The 22,708-nt window shown below is 35.5% G+C and overlaps 1 protein-coding gene across 1 annotated transcript in view; it reads right to left on the bottom strand.

Annotated features, from left to right (window-relative positions):
* The window catches only part of TMEM163 (transmembrane protein 163), a 288,446-nt gene that overhangs the window by 3,134 nt on the left and 262,604 nt on the right, over window positions 1-22,708 (bottom strand). The gene's annotated exons all lie outside the window — the stretch shown is intronic.

The raw sequence follows: 22,708 nt of genomic DNA on the forward strand, positions 1-22,708 counted from the left end.
AACATACCCTATTGTTAACCTCTCGTGAGATTTTTTACTCTCAGCATTTTAGGTAAAGAGAGGTTGAACTTGTTCTAGAAGTTGCCTCAGGGAATCTAAGGCACTTATTAAGTTGAATAAATGCACATGTTATTCCACCAATAGCAATGTGTCGAAGCATTAAAAATGTAGGAAGATCTGTGTCCAAGTCCTGCCTCAGACATCCCCTAGTTATTTGACCTCGGACAAGTCACTTACCCTCTCTCAGTCTCAGTTTCATCATTACTAAAATGGTGATAATATTAGCATCAACCTTATAGGGATATTGTGAGGATCAAATAAGCACATGGAAAGTACTTTGTAAAGTTTAATTCACTTTTCAAATGCTAGCAATTATGATGACAGTGATTTTCTACCCTCAAATAAAAAGAAATACAGATTCACAAGTAACAATGTGCAATGGAAAATGGCAAGTGTATGTGTGTGTGTGTGTATGTGTGTGTGTGTGTGTGTGTGTGTGTGTGTGTGTGTGTGTGTATCAGGAATTTTATAGAATTCAAATGAATTAATGAATGAAAGTGTTATATAAATACTGTTGTTGTTTGTTGTTGTTAGCTTATAATTACCAGATTTTTAGCCTGCTGATAGTTTAATTCCCTTAGCCTTGAGAACCAAGCAATATAGGAGTGTATTGATTAATGTTTAACCATCAGGGGAGGAGAGGGAATGAATGACACTTTCAAGCTAAATGTGCATTAACATTTTCTTAAGTCTAGACAATCAACAAAACAATTAATTCAAGTCATTTTGTAGAGGTTACCACAATGCTCACAGTGAAAATTTAAAAACAAAACTGGCTAAAGCTGACTCCAGCCCATTCCTGCATAGAATCTAGATGAGGAAAAAGGCAAAAGAGATTGAGTTTGGTCACTGAATTTTACAGATAAGGAAACTGAAACCCAGAGATGTGAAATAATTTGCCCAAAGTCACCCAGATGATATGAAGTGAATTTGAACTCAAATCATTTAAAGACAATATAGTGTGCTCAAAAAGGAGCTGCACTGGGAATCAGGATATCTTGGCTTTGAGTTCCAGTTCTTTCACTAATGAACAGTGTGACCTCTGACAAGTATCTCTCTGGACCTCAGATTCCCTCTATCAAATGAAAAGGTTAGACTACATGATTTCTAGTTTAAGTCTACTATTATCATCAGTAGAGAGGTTTAACATTCAAGGCAGGATGCGGTTTAAAGGGAGGGATATAGGCACAGTAAGATCTAGGTGATTCCTCCAACCTATCCACTCACACTTTTCAAATGGCACAAAAGTGGCCACATCTCACAGAATAAGCCTTATATATTCCATTCTCAAAGTCAGTCTCAGTATTGAATGGAGTTTGCCAATAACAAATTAAGGTTTAGGCACTAAGACTGGGGCTGGTATATGAGAAAGTTAACAGAACCCTTCAAATGTCATATCTGTTTAAGTCTAAGCACCAAGTAACAAGTGCCTATAGGATATACCACTGATGTTCCCAAATTTGGGCTTTTATTCTTTTGCAGTCCCTTGAATTCTTTAGCAATTTTTAAATAATGCAATCAGGACAATTATCTCACAGAAAAGAGGCTTTGATGTTCCAGGTCTTTGCAAGTTTATTATAAACTTAAGTCATCTGCTCCAAATTTCTCATGTGTTTACCATTAGTGAAAATTTGATAGTGTGAGACTTGGTGCTGTGTCTAATAAAAAGATAATGTCATCCCTGCCCAGGAGTCAACCTGAGACCTTAAAAAAATTCAGCAGAATCATCACCACTACTACCCAGAACAAAAAAGGACTCATTTTAAGTTATCATTGTGTGTACGTCTCTGATCATGGTTCAAATGAATTTTTCCTCAGGTGAGAGAGATTAGACTCTCTATTTCTCCCTTTAGTATGTTACCATCAAGAAGGCAGTTTGATGTAATAGAAAGGACACTGGATTAAGAACCAGAAGAGATCTGGGTTTTAACCTCTATCAGTTCTGTTAAATTGGACAAGTATTTGATCTCTCTGAGTCTCATTTCCCCATTTGTGAAAAGTGTTGTTCTCATTTGTCCTTCATTCTCTAAAAGAACCATGATATCAGGAAATTGATGCTATGACTTGCCAATGAACTAGATTTAAGTGGGTGGGGGAGGTGCAGCACACAGTCACCAGCTTCACTTTCTCCTCTGGATCCATCAGGTCTAGTGGTAAGATATAAAGCAGGACTATTGGGGATAATCTCCAGTCATCCTGCCTCGACAGGTATCCATGTGGGAAAAGTTGTACAAACCTTAATATACTAAATGAGTTATTCATATGGAATAGTTTTCCCATCAAATAGTATTTAAGATTAGCACATTGTCTTTGAAAACAGAGATTCTACCAGTTGGAGATTCATGAAGATATGAGGACTCATATAACCTCTTGGAAATTATCCCATTTGCATATATATATATATATATATATATATATATATATATATATTATGAAGGAATGAGTACTCCTCTGATCTCATCGAGATCAAACATCAGTTACTAAAAGTTCCTTTTGTCTTTCACTGTTCGCTTGTGAATTTTGGGAGAGACAGAAGTTGAAAGGAAGAAAAGAAAAGAAAGAAGAGAAATGTGCCAACATAAACTTTACCCTCACACCTTCAAGTAATTTCTTTTCTTAGCTTCTCAACCTGACTTTTTCCTTGCTCTTTTTATCATGGGTCATAGGAGACTTCTGGTTCCCTTAGGTCAGTGCCCAATGCTTGCATCAAAAGAATGAACTTATTTTGAGACTTTGAACAAATCATATCACATATCTAATTTTCAATATTCCTATATTTAAAAAGAAGGTGTTGGTCTAGATTATTTCTAAAATTCTTTAGCTTTAACATAAATTTTTGAGTTGGGGAAGTGAATACAGCCCCATGTTCTTTCCTAATATGACCACTAGATGTCCATTCAGCTCCATAAAGTCACAGAACTAGTTACTGCATATTGGTAGTCATTCTTTAAAATACATTAAGACCTCTTCCCGACCACCTAAATTCAATGTACTATTTTTTTTCCAAGGGTGCAAAAGTATAGGAGTATACAATGAAAAAATCTGTGCTACAGATATATCTTTTCTCCTTACAGACTGAAATACATTTCTATTATCCATGGATTCATTTAAATATTTCTGTAATAAATTTTAACATATATCATTTCTCCTGATGATTCTATATAATTCCAAATCTCAAATCTCAAAAAAATTATAATTACTGGTTATACCAGGAGCAACAGAAAAAATAGACTGCATTCCATTACAAATGATAACTTGCTTTCAAAAAGTAGCCTAAAAGACTTCACTTAATTGAAAAATAACATGATTCAGTTATGTAGCTATCCTAAAAGATGGTAAATGAACAACTGGATTGACTCATGAAAATATCATTGAGTTAATATTTTATATAGTGTTTCAAGGTTTTCAGTGTGCTTTATTTCAGTGTGATCAAACTCAACTGTAAACAGAGTGTCACAAAAAACCAAACAAAAAAAGAATGAGCAGAAAATCCCTTTACAGTCTTCTTTCCAAAATCTGTACCCTGTGGGCTGCATATGACTTAATTTTGTTATCTATGTTTTATTATTATTTTTATTATTAAATATTTCCCAATAACATTTTAATCTATTTCAACCAACTCAGAAATGTTTCTGACTGCAGTAGGTTTTATACCTTTGTTTTACATAATAATAATTATGACTATGATTAATAACCAGTCCCCTGCTGGGGAATACTAATTAGTAATAATAATAATAATTGCCAGCATGTAAATAGTACTTAATGGTTTGAAAAGATTTTAATATATTAATTCATTTGATCCTCACAACTCTTTATGGTATATGATATTATATATATTATATTATTATTTTGTTATGAGATTATATACACCATTTGGTATATAAGGAAACTGAAGCTAAGAAAGAGATTGGGTGACCATAAACACAAAACTAGTAAAAATCAGAGGCAATATTGACACCCAAGCCTCACCTGTTTCCAAGTTCAGAGATCTTTATAGTATCTCTGCTAAAACATTCAAAAAAACCTGAAACCCTCCAATGAGTTGAGAGGTGGAGGAACTTTATGAATGATATAGAAAGATATAACTAAGAATCACATCAGTTGAGAATGTGAGCACAATATATATCAAAGGAAGGACTGAACCCCCTTTTCCCCTCACCTTCTCCACTCAATGAGATACCTCTAAATATCTAAGCACCTTCTTAATATTTTCCCTAATTAAATCTCCTACTGAAGGAGATGAGATTCTTTTTATTCTACCAATTTTAAAGAGCTACCCCCAAAGTAGCTCTTCATACCTGTCAACATTTTCAAGATTTCCAAGTTATCTATTGCCAGGAATGGTGTCACAAAAACAAACAAACAAAAAAAGAATGAGCAGAAAATCCCTTCATGGTCTTCTTTCCAAAAAACAATATCAACATGCTTGACCCACATCTCATTTCTTAGAGAATCATAAATTGAGAACCAGAAGGATCAGCTCAGAGCTCATCTGGTCCCATAGCCACCCTTTATAGATAAGGAAACTGAGACCCAAAGAGTTTCAGTGATTGACTGATTGATTGCCCAAGGACACCCAAGGAGCAAGTTGCAAAAACCAGGGTTCAAATATAATATTCCTTTTATTCTATTTTGATAGCTCTATAATTTATCAAAGTCAATAAGAAGAAATCATTGTAAGTAGGCCTTCTATAAGTAAGGTAACTACCACTGGGAACTTAACAGGGCTATTAATCCAAGCTTTAATCCATTTGGTTATTTCACTTCAATTTTATGGTAGTTCATCCCATTCATATTTACAGTTATGATAATTGTCTATTTCCCTCCATGCTATTTTCCTCTTATTTGCTTGTCTCTCTCTCTCTCTCTCTCTCTCTCTCTCTCTCTCTCTCTCTCTCTCTCTTACCTTCCACTTCTCCCCCACAAGTATTTTGGCTTCTGATCACTACCTTCCCCTATCTGCCCTCCCTTTTTTAAATTTTATTAATAATTTATTTTGAATTTTACAGTTTTTCCCTCAATCACGCTTCCCCCCACCCCCGCCAAGAGGCAGTCTGTTAGTCTTTACATTGTTTCCATGGTATACATTGATCTAAATTGAATGTGATGAGAGAGAAATCATATCCTTAAGGAAGAAAAATTAAGTATGAGACAGCAAAATTACATAAGATAACTTTTTTTAAATTAAAGGTAATAGTCCTTGTTCAAACCCCACAATTCTTTCTCTGGATACAGATGGTATTCTCCATTGCAGATATCCCAAAATTGTCCCTGATTGTTGCACTGATGGAATTAGCAAGTCTATTAAGGTTGATCATCACCCCCCATGTTGCTGTTAGGATGTTCTTCTGGTTCTGCCCATCTCATTCAGTATCAATTCATACAAATCCTTCTAGGCTTCCCTGAATTCCCATCCCTCCTGGTTTCTAGTAGAATGATAGTGTTCCATAACATACATATACCACAATTTGTTGAGCCATTCCCCAATTGATGGACATTCACTCAATTTCTAAATCTTTGCCACCACAAACAGGGTTACAATATTATTTTTGTACAAGTGATGTGTCCTCCCTTTTTCCAGAGCCCACTCCCCCTTTTATTGTTCCCATATCACTTTACTTCTGTATAGGGTAAGATAGATTTCTGTATCAAATTGAGTATGTATATTATTCCCTCTTCGAGACAATTTTCAGGAAAATAAGGTTTAAGCTTCCCCTCCATTATAACAGCTCTTTCATGCCTCTTGTATGTGGGATAATTTACCCATTCAATTTTCCCCCCACTCCCCTGCACCTTTTCCATCTAGTACAAGTTTCTCATTCCTTTGAGTATTTTTTTTAGGGGTGGGGGGATTATCCATCAAAATCATCTTACCACACCTTCTGTCTAAGTATGCTCTTCCTAATTACTCTTATAGTAATAAAATTCTTAAGAGTTACAAATATTATCTTGCTATATAGAAATATAAACAACAACCTCATTGAATTTATATTTTATCTTTCTGTTTCTTTTTTACTTTTTTATGTTTCCATGGAGTCTTGTGTTTGGAGGTCAATTTTTTGTTTAGTTCTGTTATTTTAATCAGGCATGCTTGAAAGTCCTCTATTTTATTAAGTGTTCATTTTCCCTGAAAGATTAAATTCAATTTTTCATTCTAATCCTAACTCCTTTGCCTTCTGGGTCACATTCCAAGGCCTCTGATTCTTTCATGTAGAAACTGCCAAATCTGACTTTAGCTTCAATTTGAATTGTTTCTTTTTGGCTACTTGTGGTACTTTCCCTTTGATCTGTGAACTCTGGAATTTGGCTGAGATGTTCCTGGGAGTTTTAATTTTAGGATCTCTTTTAAGAGGTGATCAGGGGATTCTTTCAATTTCTATTTTGCCCTCTGGTTCAAATATATCAGGGTAGTTTTCTTTGATAATTTGTTTTTTTTATCATGACTTTCAAGTAGTCAAACAATTCCTATATTATCTCTTCTGCATCTATTTTTTAGGTCAGTTGTTTTTCCAATGAAAAATTTCTTATTTTCTTCTTTTATTTTTAGTTTTTTGATTTTATATTTGATTTTGATTTGCTATCTCATTGAGTCATTAGCTTCCACTTACTCAATTCTAATTTTTAAGGAATTATTTTCTTCAGTGAACTTTTATACTTCCTTTTCCATTTATTCAATTCTATTTTTAAAGTTATTTTCTTTAATAGATTTTTGCATATCTTTTCCCATGCTATAGGTATTTTTTCATGATTCTTTTGCATTACTCTCATCTCTTTTCCAATTTTTTCCTTCCACTTCTTTAATTTGCTTTTATAAATCCTTTTAAAGCTTTTTTTTCAGAATTTCTTTTTGGGCCTGAGGTCAAATTGCATTTTTCTTTAAGACTTCATATGTGACCATTTTGACACTATTGACTTCTAAGTTTTTGCCTTGATTCTCCTAATCACTGCAGTCATTTTCTATAGGCAAGTTCTTTTGAAGTTGTTATTGTTTTGATCTTTTTTTCTGCCTCTTTTGTGTCTTTCTATTTTTCTGTGAGACTTGGGACTCTGGTCCTTCACTGTCCCAAGTTTTTTGCTGAAGGTCAGGGTCTCACTGCTAAGCTTTCACTGGGCTTCAGGGCTTAGCTCCTTGCTTTCACTGGTTTGTACTGGGGGTTGAGGTCTCCTGGTTGACCTTTCTGAGGTGTGGGGTTTAACTGTTGGCCTACCCCCAGGGGTGGGGGTGGGGGGGTCTTTCTGCTATGGTAACAGAGTCTTTCTGGTGATTGACCCTAGAGGAAGGATTTTATTGATGGTCTACTCCAGGAACGACGCCAGGCCTGGGGTAGGTCATCACTGCTGGTCTGCAATGGGGTCAAGGTTTGGCTGGTGGGGTCAGAGGTGGGGTCTTACTCTGCTGCATGCATAGACTGCTTACTTGCCTAGAAGCTACTGGTTTGCAGGAGGAATTCTCTAAGCTTGGACTTTTGAATCTCTCTCCTCTCCCACCACAGTGAGATAGACTTTTGCTGCCAGGCTGGTAATTCCTTCCTTTAGAGATCAATTCTAAGGAAGTTTTCTAGTCATTTGGAAGGAAATTTGGAAGGGTTTCAGAGGGTTCTTTCCACATCCTACTGTCTTGGAACCAGAAATTTTCTGTTAGTCCTTATAAACTGCATTTCCTATTGACTTGAGAGGATTTATAACAGTTCCCTTCCAACTAGAGGTTTCTTACTACTCATCAGCACTTCCCCAGGGTGGGCTCCAGAAGTTCAAAGAAGTCATTTCTGTCCCTTGTTCACAACTTAGGCTAAAGATTTTTTAGGGAATATAAAAATTTAAAATTAAAAAAATTATATGAAAATATAAAATTTTCTGATTTCAGAAAAGAGGGGCATGCATGTCTACACCTGCATGAATAGAAGTTGGGGAACACCATTCAACTCTGTGAAAACTATAATTGAGGGGAAATGTTTATTAGTTCTAATTTTAAATAAAGTACCTAATGATAGACTTCTTCAATGACTATCTACTGAAATTATCATATTAAGGGTATGCAAATAAATTAGTGTTTGGAAGTTAATAGAAACAGTTTTTAGTGAACTAAAAGCTACCCCCTATAATGCTGTCTTCAATTAATCTATTTAGCAATATTTTTTTCTTCTTAGAGTACAAAGGTGAACTTTAACCTGCTCCAAAGAAAACATCTGAGGGTTCAATTAATGAGATTTTTGTTGCTTTGATTAGCTGTAGGAGGCTGTTGAAGATCCTCAGTTTCTCCATTACCCAGTCTCTCCTGTATAGAAAAGGCAACACTTTCCTTTGGTCTATTTTTCTTTTTAATAAATGGAAGAAAGCATAAGCCATTCATATTCTACAAGCTGAGCTTTCAAAATGTACCCCGCCCCCCCCCCCCCCCCCCCCCCCCCCCGCTTAGGGTTAAATGGATGCTCCCTGTAGGAGAAACAGTGTGCTGATCTAAGAAGTCAATTCCTTCTCTGAAAAGAAAATTCTTGGCTCAGTTTGTCATAACGGAGAGAACCATGCCTTTGTCACATCATGAAGCAAAAGAGCAGAAAGAAGCAACCAGGTGATAAGGAAAGCAAAGCCCAGGGGTTCTGTGTGCTATTTGCAAAGCGCAAAAGAAGGCAAACAACCAGTAGAGAAATCCAAAATCTTATCAGCCAAAAGGACTGGACTCAGCTCCTACCACTCAAGGTACTCCTTTTCTCTCCCCTTTTCACTCTTCCACACACAAAGAAATAGGAAAGCTCAAACAGGGATAATTATAGTTTGGCTCTTAATTCTCCTGATCAATAAATAAACAAGATTCAGGTCCTAAACAATACAATTAGCACAAGGATGTAATTACAGAGACAGATTTTCCTGCCACTTCTGCCCAGTAAGGGTCTGAAGCAAAGCAGTTGTTGTAAGGTTTCAGAATAGAAAAAAGAGAAGAAAACAAATTGGAGACTGGTCTGGGTCTGAGTCTGGGTCTGAATCTGGATCTCAGTTCCCCATTTCTCTTCTGCTTCTTTTCCTATTAATTCTTTGAAATTATTCATATGACATTACTTACAAATATCAGGACAAGATTCATTTATGGGTAACCATAAATATTTCCAGGCTTGTCTCTTTATAGTAAGAGGTCTTAACTTTTTTGTGTTCCATGGACCCCAGTGAAACCTTGGGAACCCTCTTCTGAGTAATGTTTTTAAATGCATAAAATAAAATACCCAGGATTACAAGAAAATCATTTATATTGAAATAAATATATACTTTTCTTTTCCCCATCCAAGTTCACAGACCTCGTAAAATCTATCCACATATCCTGAAGCATCCATATAATCTGGGGTTCTTAGTGCTGTTTCATAGGATCATAGATCATCTAAGTTGGAAAAGGCCTCGGACATCACCTAATTCAACCCCTTGATTATAGTATGACTACAACTCCAAGTCTCTGCTGAGACAGTTCCAGGGATAGGATTATTGTTTTTTTTTCCATTTTCAGCTAGTTCTAATCATTAAATAATTCATCATACTGAGCCTAAATCCATGTCTTTATGTTGTCCTCAATAACCACATAGAAAACTATTCTATATGACACAACCCTTCAACTATTTAAATATTCTTGATGAATACCAAGTTTGCTCATCTCATATTCCTTTAACAATGTTCCTGGACATCTGGAATCCTCCTCACTATTATCCCACCTCTTCTGGATGGGTGTAGGCTTTTCAATGACCCTCCCTAAGTGTGGCACCCAGAATAGATTGCCAGATATAGATTGGCCAAAACAGAGTATAATGAACAGGACTGTTGTCTTCTTCATTCTGAACTGGATGGATGTAGGATTATTATTTTTATTAAGCCTTTACTGTATGCAAAACATTGAAGTAAAGGAGACAAAAAATAAAAACAAGACAATACCTGCTCTCATGGAGCTCATATTCTAATAAGAGAAGACAAAACATACAGGAGATATTAGCTACAAATCAAATGGAAAAATCTTCCAGGGGTCCTTAGATTGCATTTATAAGGCACATAATAATGCTACTTTTAAAATGTTGTTGTCATTTCTGTGGTTTTTGAAATCTTGTAACCCCCTTTGGAATTATAGGATACTGGAATGGTTTACCATTTTCTCCTCCAGTTCATTTTACAAATAAAAAAACTGAGGCTAACAGGGGAAAGTGGAATTTTCATTAATTAAACCATATCAATTTCTGATGCTGAATCTTCTGAATTATTTGATAGTATCAAGGATTTAGGTGGCAAAGACTTTCTTTTTTTTCCTGGTCTTCAGCAGCTGTGGCTACTAAAAATGCTAAAGTTCCAGCACATTCAGACTACTAGTCGGGTTGCATCACTAAAATGGGTGCTTCCCTGGAAAATGGCTGTGAGAACTGGACTGGAAGTCAGGTTGGTATTCAGGATGGGAAGAAGGGGGTAAGGAATACTGCTTCCTCCCAGAGCTCTTGCCTATTGATGATATTTCATCAGTATATATTGATGATGACTCTGATCATGGAACTCTTCTCCAAAAATGAATGTCTCATAGGCAACATGAGATTATGAAAAAGGGTAAAAACATCACTTGCACAAAAATATTCATAGCAGCCCTGTTTGTGGTGGCAAAGAATTGCAAATTAAGTGAACGTCCTTTGTTGAGGGCCAGCTTCCATAGGAGTGAGGACACAGATGTCCCTGGAACTAAAATAACCAAGGAAAACCTGTATTCTTGCTCATTTGGTTTGGTTGGCTCACCAATGAACCCTGACCTAAACATCTGCAGAGCTAGAGGTGTATGGGAAGTTTTCTGATAAGGAAGTCTACAGATTTCAAAGGATAAATATCATAAATTTAATCAGGGAAGCTATGCAGCTAGATTTTGTCTGACTTGTCAGGTCTGAGATGAGTTTTGTTATAAAAGTCAGAGCATTCAACAATAAAGTTAAGAGAGGTTGTTTCATGACCTTAAGTGTTGGTGCTTTTTTGACATCTAAGTGTTCATGGGATATCTCCTTCAACCTGGTTCTCAAGTAAATGCCCAGTAGCACACCTGAGTTATCACGGGTGATAGTCCTTCATTTGGGGAAATGGCTTAGCAAACTGTGGTATATGTATGTCATGGAACACTTGTTCTATTAGAAACCAGGAGGGATGGGAATTCAGTTTAGCCTGGAAGGATTTGCATGAAGTGATGCTGAGTGAGATGAGCAGAACCAGAAGAACATTGTACACCCTAACAACAATATGGGGGTGACAATCAAACTTAATGGACTTGCTCATTCCATCAGTGCAACAATCAGGCACAATTTAGGGCTATCTTCATTGGAGAATATCATCTGTTTGCAGAGGAAAGAATTGTGGTGTTTGAACAAAGACCAAAGACTATTACCTTTAACTAAAAAAAAAAACCGTACCTTATTATGTAATTTTGCTGTCTCTTATACTTTATTTTTCTTCCTTAAGGATATGATTTCTCTCCCCTCACATTCAGCTTAGATCAGTGTATACCATGGAAATAATGTGAAGACCAACAGACTGTCTTCTGTGGGGTGTGGGGGGGGAAGCAAGATTAGGGGAAAAATAGTAAAATTCAAAATAAATAAGATCTTTTATTTAAAAAAAATAGATGTCTATATCTACAAACCAGCTTTAGTGTTTAAATCTAATTAAAAACTCCAATAAAGTTAATCTACTCTATTTGAGTGAGCAAAATTGTTATTGAACTTTATGCTAATTAAGTTATACTTCTAAGCCTTCATATGATTATTTACTCTTATTTTCATCCGGTCAAACCAAGATTTTCTGAGGTCAATTGAGTGAGACAATGAGGGGAAAAAGAAGATGATAGAGGAAATTGGAGAAAGTCAAAAGGTACTTTGAGATCTGGTAAAGACTTCTGGATCCACAATGCAGGGGCAAGGTCCAACTGAAATGATCTCCCTCTTCTCAGGAAAGGGATATCCAGACACTCAACTGTCTTTAGGAAGTCAACAACTGACTTAATTATTGTATGTTAGAAATTGACACAGAGTTAATCTGAAGACTCAGTTATGGGAATTATAACTCCTTGCTTGAAAAAAGATCAGACAAGTCAAATTTCCTCCATATACATATGTACATATACAAAAGTAGTTTTCATCAGATTATATACATCTAATCTAGAAGTTGGAAGAAAAGTTTTAAGGGGCTGGGAATTTGAATCAGGAATGGGTGGTAGAAGAAGGGAAGGAATCTTTTTGGAATAATAAAGTCAAGGAAAAAAGAATATGAGAACTGAAAGAGAGGTGGCAATGATAGATAAATAGGCAGACAGGCAAACAGGCAGACAGACAGACAGATATATAGATAGATAGGCAGGCAATTGAGATAACATACCTAAATTTCAGTATTTGGTGATGTTTTCTAGCAGATTTGCTAATAGTAAAGTTAGATGGATTTGGGACTGATTGAATGATAAGACATACAGGATTATAAATAAATGATCATAGATAAAGTCTTCTAGGTGATTTGGTAAATGGATTGTTGGAACTATAGTTGGGAAGACCAGAGCTCAAAATTTATTAGATTTTGAGATCCTGGACAAATCATTTAACTTCTGTTTGCTTTGGCTTCCCCAGATATAAAATGGAAATAATAATAGCATCTACTTGTCAGAGTGTTCAAGAAAATAAATTGAGTAAAGTGCTTTGCAAATCTTGAAGTACTGTGTAAATCCATATTATTCTTAATATTCTATTCAAGCTGAAAAAGTCTCTAGTCAGTTGTCATAAAGCTCTATTTTTAGCTCTAGGCCAGTAAACATTTTTGTTCATGACCTTGATGAAGGTAGAGTGGCATCCTTATGAAATTATTGGATGACGTGAAACTGGAAGGGATAGCTAAGATGGCAGAAACAGAATCTAGATATAAAAATACCTGGCAGACTAGAAGAACAGCTCCAATCCAATAAGATGAACAGTTCAAATTTCCATAGCACTTACGGTTTACACAGTATTGAAGGAGGATTACATAGAGAAAGGTATTGTGTACAGAATGAGAGAGATGATTTTCACAGTGTACTCTGTCTATTCAAACAACAGCTGTATTATATGTAGTTCTGGGGGCTGCAAGTTTTAAAATATATTGATAAAATCATTTGAAGGAACTAAGGACATAGCTTAAGGAAAGGAGCATGAGGAGGTAGGGGAAGGCATGAAATGGTAACTGGCTTCAAATATTTGAAAGGTTATAATGTGGAAGAAAGGTTACTGGATAAGGCAGTAGATAGATTCATCTGCCAATTTCTAATCAGGTCTCAGACACTTACTAGCTGTGTGACCCTGGGCAAATCACTTAACCTTATTTGCCTCAGTTTCCTTATCTATGAAATGAGCTGGAGAAGGAAATGAGAAACCACTCCATTATCTTTGCGAAGAAAACTCCAAATGGGGTCACCAAGAGTCAGATATGTCTAAAAAAATGACTGAACAATAAACAATAAAAAGTGTGGTAGAGGGATGACTTATTCTGCTTAACCCCCAGAGGAGACAACACTGGACAAAATAACAAAACAGGCAGATTATGCTCATAATTAAGAAAACTTTCTAACTAATTAGAGTTGATCAAAAATAGAATAGTACTAAAGGTATTTATTGATAGAGTAATTCAAAATCTGACTAGAGAATCACTTTTCAAGGATTCACTAGAAAGAATTCCTATTCAGGCAAAGGTCAAACTAAGGACATCTTCCCCTCAATTCTGAGATTTTATTTCATAATAAAATTCCCCAAGCTAGGTAACTGGCTTTTCTTGTGATTCTAATCAACCTTTAAATCCTATAAATGATCCTCACTCCTAAGTTTAAATTTTTCGCTTCTTATGTCTTAAAGAAAGTGATTCACAAACTTAATAGTATTATGAATATATAAGCCATTGTTGCTGTTGTTCACATACTTTGTATTAATACTCACTACAACAGGGAGAATCATAGAGATAATGAATAGAGAAACAGGTTTTGAGTTAATATAACCTGGATTCAAGACTTTCTTTCAAATAATCTAGCTGTGACATAATAGGAAAGTCCCTTAATTGCTATGATCCATACCAGGAGACCCCTACCTTAGTAAAATCACATTTCCTTTATGTATTTATTTACATATATATTACATATAGAAATGTGTGTCCATAATAAGGAGTGAGAAATGTGCATGTGTCCATAATAAGGAGTGCCTTACTAAGTAATGGCACTGATTTTCTTTAAAACATATCTACTGGAAACATATAATATGAGCTACTTATTCTAATGTTAGTTCCTATTGCTTAAACTGATTCTGAAACCTTCTGTTAGAATTATCTTACAAGCCAATTACAAGTCACACAAGAAAATCATCTCTTTAACTTTCTGGCCACATGAAAGACAACAAATATGGTGTAATAGAGAGAAGGCTGGATTCAAAGGCAGAAGTCTGGAATTCCAAAACAGTCTCTGATCCTTACTAGTTCTGTGGCTATGATCAAGTCACTGAAGTTTTCTGAGCATCAGTTACCCCATCAATAAAATGGGGGTATTGACCTCTGTGCTCTCTAAAGTTCCTTGTCAACCTGATCGTGTATCAGATCCCTCACCTAATTCATCAACCTTGGCTCTTGATTTTAGAGGATAAAAAAAAAATCAAACCTACCCCAGAAGGAGGGACAATCACCACTACTGAGAATAGTAATGAGTTTCCCCTCCCACTCAGACTAAAAGATCTAGTCTTTCTTAGGTTAGAAAGAGAAGCCACCTTTAATGTGTCCATCCAAGGCAACTGCTTTGAAAGGAATAGCTAGCACATTTGAATGACTAAATTCTAGTATATGTATTTTAAAAGAAAGCCAATTTCATATCCTTATAGGCATACCTCATATGCTTGTAAACTTGCTAACTTTACACAGACCCAAGGACTTAATTAACAACATCAAGTCCAGAAAGCTCAGGAAGACTGCAGATGCCAGCTGTGAAATCCAAATGAGAAATCCCCACATAACAGCACTTGTGAAAATGGAATGTGCTATCTTTTACAGATGCCCAACAATAGCCTAATGGAGGTAGAAAGACAAACTTCAATGGAATAAATTAGTTCCCTGAACAGTCAGATAGATGATCTTTAAGGTCACTGCCCTGGTCTAAGTCCTGTGAAAATAAAGCAAGTAGTATTTTTTGTGAACCGGATTCTAGAGAGGGAAAAGAGAAGAAAAAAAGGGAAAAAATTTCACACACAGAAGAGAAAATTCAGGAGAGTGATGAAAAGCTGATTCAACATTCCTTATAAATAATAATATTGGTTTGTTCTTTCTATTATAAGGACTCAATATATATATCATATTCTTGGTTTTCAAAAGAAAGAAACAGAAGCCATTTATGCCCCTGGGGGAGGTAGGCATGCTTTCAGGGAGCCACCCAGCTTTCTCTGGGCTTTTTTCCATGTTTCCCCCTGATAAATGCAGCACAAAAGAAATAGCACATACATCAAACAAGATGCCTGGAAAGAATGCATAGAATCAGGCTCTACATTAATTATTAAACAATGGCATTTACAATCCATGTTTTGCCTTCTTTTTCCTCTGTCATTTTTACCCAACACTGACTTTTCCACTGACTGATCCTGATAAGAATTCAAAAAATATATATTGCCCCCACAGTAAAAGTTTTCTAAAAGGTTAGTATGGTGGGAAGAACCCTGGGGCTGGAATCAAAAGACCTAGGATCAGGTTCCAATTCTGTCCCCTTGCTGGTTGTGTGACCAAAGCTCAATCTCCAAAATCATAGTTTCTTGAGTTCTAGATAAAATAACTCTCCTACCTCATAGAATCATTGGGAAAATCAAATGAAATATATCAAAGTGTTTTGTGGCAGCAAATCATTATATAAATGTATATTATTATTTCATGAACAGGACTGGAACATGCCCCATAGCTCTAAAATCTATCTTAAGATGGACGTACAAGTAGATCTTGGTGCCTAAATTGGCTGGTCCATTTGTGGGGCAGTTAAGTAGTACAGTGGATAGAGCACCAGTTCTGGAGTCAGGAGGACCTGAGTTCAAATTTGACCTAAGACACCTGGCACTAGCTGTGTAACCCTGATTGGCTCACATCTAGGGTCATTTCCTGTCATTCTGATCCATATATGGCCACTGGACCCAAAAGGTTTTGGAGAGAAAGTGAGGCTGGTGACTTGGCACAGCACCCCCTCACTCAAATCCAATTCAAGTGCATGCCATGGCATCACTTCCCTGATGTTATGGTCTTCTTCAGGAACAAAGGATAAACAACATTGCCATTCATCATTATATTATTCATTTTAATTATATTATTCTTTATACATACACACACACACATATATATATATATATATATATATATATATAATATATATATAATCTTTCTTTGTAGTCTGAGGACTACCCCAATATATTTGGTTCATTGTCTCCACACAGATGAAATCTAAGAATATCAGCTTAAATTATATTTAAATATCCTTAAATACCATCAGCTCCCTCTATAAGCATCCAAGTTCACAAGGCTTCAAAATTTTGCTTATATAATAAGAAGTATAGAAAGGACTCTCCTCTGAATTCAGGGAGGTAGTCAAGAGACCCTCACCTACTGTGAACTATTCTCTACCCCGCGAGCTTACAGTATTATCCTGAGTAGACTCCTACAAAGAAAAAGTCCAGAGTTTGCTACCGTAATGATCTTCTGTTTTAGCCTGATTTTCCTCCAGTAACTCAGTTCCTTTTTATGCTTTATCCCCTTGCTTTTGTTCTATGCAATGATCATGGTTTCTTATCACTGCTTTTGTTGTCTTCAGCTCTACTTTCTTGCTCTCTGTGGTTTAAAAATCTTACAGAGCTAATTACCATCATTCTAAGAAAAGAAAAGCTGGATCATGGAGGGATGAAAGGTAGGATTACTGGATCCTCAGCATATGATGTTATAACACTTCCCTATCTCCATGGAACCAAAGCCTTTTGACCTCCTTAAGACTCTTGATGTTAAAGAATTGTAAACAAAGGAGATGCCCATGTATTGGGGAGGCTAAACAAATTGTGGTAATAGATTATTACTGTGCTAGGATGAAATAGCAAAAGAAAAAATAAAAGAGATACATGAGTAAACTTAGATGAACTGATGCAAATTGAACTAAGCAGAGTGAAGACAACATATAAAATGACTACAACAATGTAAATGGAAACAACATTGACAAACTAATCCAGTTGGAATGTTGCTGAATTAGAAAAACAAGAAAGGTCTCAAAAAATATTAAAAGATAACCTCAACCAATTCCTTTTCAGGGTGAAAGGTTCACCCTGGTGACCTGGTGATATTGCACATATTTTTAGATTTTTTTAAATGTATTGGTCAGTTTTTATCTTTTTTTTTTTTAATTTTAAAAATGGAGCAGCTAGATGACACAGTAGGTAGAATACCACTCTGAAAACAGGAATGAGTTCTAATTCTGTCTCAGACACATATTAGCTCTGTGCCTTTGGGCAAGTTACTTAACTCTGATTGCCTCACAATCAGGTTCATCTCCAGTTGTCCTGATTCATATTTGACTACCAGATGCAGATATCTCTGGAGAAGAAAGTGAGGCTGGTGAACTAGCATATATTCTTGGTTTCATGTGCTTATCATGCCATCACTTCCCTGCTGTCATAGTCTTCTTTGAAAACAAAGGACAGATATCAGCATCACTTTAAATATATATTTTTTATTATTTGGGCTGGGTCTCTGGACCAGAGCTTGAGAAAAGATACTGGTAGAAATTTTGATGTTGTAAAAAAAAAAGAGTTCAACAAAAATTTTAAAAAATAAAACCAAAAAAACCCACTTCTGCTATTTTATAAAGCCTCATCTTTCATTCAAAGTGACTTTTTCAAGGGCATATAAAGATGATTCTTTCTTAAACCATTAAAATAGTTTTTTTTCTACTGTGACTAAGAGCAAATTTGGAACCAGTTACCTGTTTACTCTTCTTACTGCAGCTCTTCCTACTGCAAAGAATACTATTCTCAGTATAGGACAAGAGCTTTTAGCCAGAACTGCTTCACTTTTGTTTTCTCATCCAAAAGGTTTGCACAAATTAGTTACTTCGTAAAAATGTTTACAAAGCTAATTTGAACAGAACTGAAGAAAAATACTTCCACACTTTTCATTGTTCTCTCCAGCTCCCATCTTTCACTGAGGCAATTCAAACAGGTTTTATAGCTGTGAATACTTTTTCAAAGACCCACAACTTGGAAGGAAAGAGAATGGAATCAGCAGCAATTAGCACTTGCTCCCAAAGAGACCTCCAGATTCAGAAGGAGATAGCAAACCCCTTAGGAATATCTTTTGCTTCTTTTTTGTATCATCAGCACTTAGCACAAAAGGTAGTTAATGAATCTTTATTGATTGATCGATTGATAAAAGCCCTTTACAATTCTAAATCTTGATTACGAGATTTAGATTAAATCTATGATTATTTGAGAATAGAAAGACAGTGGAAAGCAGAAGGGGGGCTGAAGTCAAATTCTGAAGGCAGTACCCAGAGATAATGAGGATGTCTGTACTTCATTGTCGAAGAAGACCATGAGATGGGGTCTATGAGTCTGTCCCAGATGCAGAGATCTTAACATAAAGTTCCTAGCTTCCTCCAGCTGATGGATCCAGCATGGTTAGGCAGGATAGAGGCTCAATAAGTAAGTATTGATCGATTGTTATTGAAGCATTAAGTACAAGACACTCAGTCAGCAGATCCTGTCCTAGGTCCAGACTTGCCTGAGTGAGAAACCCCTGTGGGTCAGTTATTGAAAGCCTTGGGTCAGGCTGCCAAATACTCACATTGGTGCATCAGTACTTCTTAGAAGCAGATCAGGAAAGAAGGCTCCATCTAATGAGACCATCTACTACAGCAGTGATAATGATGCCTTTATGTGCTCCATATACTTCGATTATGGAAAAAGTGTGGTCTATGAGAAAATTGCTTCCCTAGAGCAGGGAAAAGTAAAATAAATACAAAAGGTACTAGAATAATCAGGGTGAGGGATGCCCACAGAGTATGCTTGCCAATCACATCATCCAGCTCAATCACTATTACAATATTTTACTTTCTGTCTACTGTGGGAGCCATGGCTGCCACTTTAATAGAATGTAAACTCCTTGAGGGAAGAGAATGCTTCTGTAAAGTGGATCATCTCTCCTGCTAGGTTATTTCTTTAACTTCTTATATCTTTAATACTGTAATCTAGATACATTAAGAAATTAAATGTATATATATATATATATATATACTTATATACATATATCTAATATATATATGCATTTATATATATATATATATATATATATATATATATCAATAAATAAATAATTACTAAGCATCTCCATGGGCAGCTAGCTGGTACAGTGGATAGAGTACTAGGCCTGAAGTCAGAAAGACCTAAGTTCAAATCCAATCTCAGACATTACTATGTGAATTTGAACGAGTCACTTAACCCTGTTTGACTTCATTTCCTTATCTATCAAATGAGCTGGAGAATACCCAGATTGAAATATATCATGATGGACACTAAGTGCTAGGTATACAAAAAGAGGAAAAAGACAGTCCCTGCCCATCAAGGAGATCACAGACTACTATGTAAATGTGCATCAGTGTTATACACGACCAGCCGACTAGTCTGGGACTCAGAGGCATGTGCCTTTGAGAAATTATTAAATCTACCATATTTCCCTGTATATAAAAATCATTAATCCTATTCAATTACACATATTTTATATGTGAAAGAATTTTCAGCTTTTGCAAGAAAGACTATCAAACTTTAAGGAATTATTATTCTGGTACATTTATTTCTGATACCTATGTGACCTTAGACAAGTCACTTCACCTCTTGGAGTTTCAATTTCCTCATTTGTAAAAAATGGAGGAGTAGGACTCAATGACTTCTCAGGCCCTCCTAAATTCTATGATTCCTTACTCCTTGCCTTTAATTCCTGATAAGTAACCAGCTCTTAAATTTTTAATTCCTGGGCAAAGGCATGGTGGCTCAATGTCTTTCCCCTCAGAAACTGAAAAGCAGTTTCTCATTCTACTTGACCTCCCTATAGTTCTTTTTACAATCAAGCCTCCTTCCTTCCTGAATATTCTCCTCCCTTGACTTCCAGGACATGACTTTCTCATGATGGTCATCTTGCCTTGGAAGGCAGACATTTCCTTTGTTGATTCATCACCTTTTTCCTGCTCACTTGATGAAGGTCTACCCCACATCTCTGTCCCAGGATCTCTTCTTTTCTCTCTTGATACTTTCTTTTATGATCAGCAACTAAGACTTCAGTTAGCAAATGCTTTATTCTTTTTAACAAAACACTGTAACCATTTTCTAATATATATACATATATATATATATATATATATATATATATATATATATATATATATACACACATATATCACCTTCCCACTACCCAATAGTTCACTCTTGTATCAAAGAAAAATAGTTAAAAACAGTTTATGTAGTGATCACATATATCAAAATATGGAACATCTACCCCCTCCCCTTAGTTGACTCCAATTTCTACTGGAAGAATGGTTCATCAATTTTTTTGAACCAGTTACTGACTCTTCTATTTAATCTGAATTTAATGACTTTTAATGATGACTTCATTTATATTATTTTAATCATTGTGTATATTGTCCATTTGGTTCCATTTTCTTCATTCAGCATTAATTCATACAGATGTTTCCATGTTCTCTGAATTCTTCATATTCATCATTTCCTAAAGTAGAATAATATTCCATTACATGCATATGTCACAATTTGTATAACCATACTCCAAGTGTTGGCAAATTCAATTTCAACAGTTTTTGATATAGAAAATGTTACTATGAATTTGAGTAGATGGGTCTTCTTTTGTTTGAGTTTGATTTGTTGTTGTTGTTTTTTTACTTCTCTGCAATATAGCCCTGGTTTTATATCTCTATGCTGACATCTCTTTCCTAGTCTAAATCACTATATCAGTGTGAGCTGCTTGCTAAGACTTCTCTACTTGGATATCCATAGGCATCTTAAACTCAGATCATTTTATTTTCCTCAAAATCTATCCTATACCTGTCAAGGAAACATCATCCCTCCTGTCACCTAAGTTCACAAGCTCAGAGTTACTCTTGTTCCTAGCTTTCCCCTCAAGCCCCCTTTTTCACCAGTTTTCTCTATAACATTTCTTCCATTCTCTACCCTTTTCTTTTCTCCCACAGCTTTCTATTCCCAATCAGAATTTCATTACCTTTCACCTCAACAAGACAATAATTCTCCTGATTTCTCTCCCTTCTTCTATTCTCCTCTAGCTAATCTGGGTAGGGAGATTTCTCAGTGGTTAGAGAGATAGTCCTAAAGCAGAAAGACTTAGTTGAAGTCCTGCCTCAGGTATTTACTTGGCTGAATAGAAAAGTCATTTAAACTCTCTTAACCTCAGTTTCCTCATCTGTAAAATGAAGACAATAACAGTACTCAAATCCCAGGGTTGTTGTGAGATACCATTTGTAAAGTGCTTTACAAATCTTAAAGCATTAGAGAAACATATCTAGTTGAATGGATATCAATCTATCCTTCTTTTATATAGCAGCCAAAAAATGATATCCCTAAAGGTTAAGTCTGACTGTCATTCCTTTATTCCAAGTAATTTTAATTGCTTCTAGGAAAAAACACAAAATCCTCAGTTTGGCATTTAAAACACATCATAATCTGACTCTCACATGCATTTTCAGTCTTATTTTATTTTTCTCTTCTTAATTCATTTTCCATTCCAGTCAAACTAATCTATTAAGTGTTACCCATATACAACATTCCTTCTCCCACTATAAGACTGTTGGACATGTCATCCCTGGTCTGTGCTCTATATCTTTTCCTTACTTTTCTCTACTTCTTCTAAATCCTGGCTTACATCAACTCAGGTATACCTCCAATATTACTCTTTTCCTGATTACTCTAATTCCTCCTGAATTACTCTAGTTACTTTCATTATTCCTGAAATTATTTCATATCACTTTATATACATTTTGTATTTTCTTATTTGTGTGTATGTCTTAACCCTTCCAGTAAAATGAAAGGGAGTACATAGTGTTTTTTTCCCTAATATTTCCTAACCCACATGCCTTGCACAATTCCTTAGGCATGGTAGGGGCTAATTAAAGTCACCAAAAAATTAAGTTAAGTACAAATAAAACCAAAATAGAATCAAATAGAAATAGGGAAAAAAAGAAAGCCTACTTTGTCAAACTTCTTCTGTACACCTAAAAAAATAGTAATTCCTGATGATATTATTCCTATAGACTATAATTATATTAATAGTAATTTACATTTAAATAGTGCTTTAAAGTTTTTAATAAAGAAATTTCCTCATCACTATGTTGTCATGTAGGTAATTTAAGTGTTATCACATCCATTTTACAAGTAGGAAAGTGGGACTTAGAGAAGTGAATTGATCTACCCCAGGGTCACTCAACTAATAAGGAATAGTACAGGTTGATGATGCAGCAGAGAGAATATAGAACTTGGAATCAGGAAGACCTGAGTTTAAATCTTGCTTCAGATATTTTCTGTCTGTGTGATCCTAAAGAAGTTGATAAAGGCATCAAATAAATGCTGGCAACTTATCC

The sequence above is a fragment of the Macrotis lagotis genome, chromosome 1, assembly GCF_037893015.1.
Source record: "Macrotis lagotis isolate mMagLag1 chromosome 1, bilby.v1.9.chrom.fasta, whole genome shotgun sequence".
NCBI classification, from domain to species: Eukaryota; Metazoa; Chordata; class Mammalia; order Peramelemorphia; family Peramelidae; genus Macrotis; species Macrotis lagotis.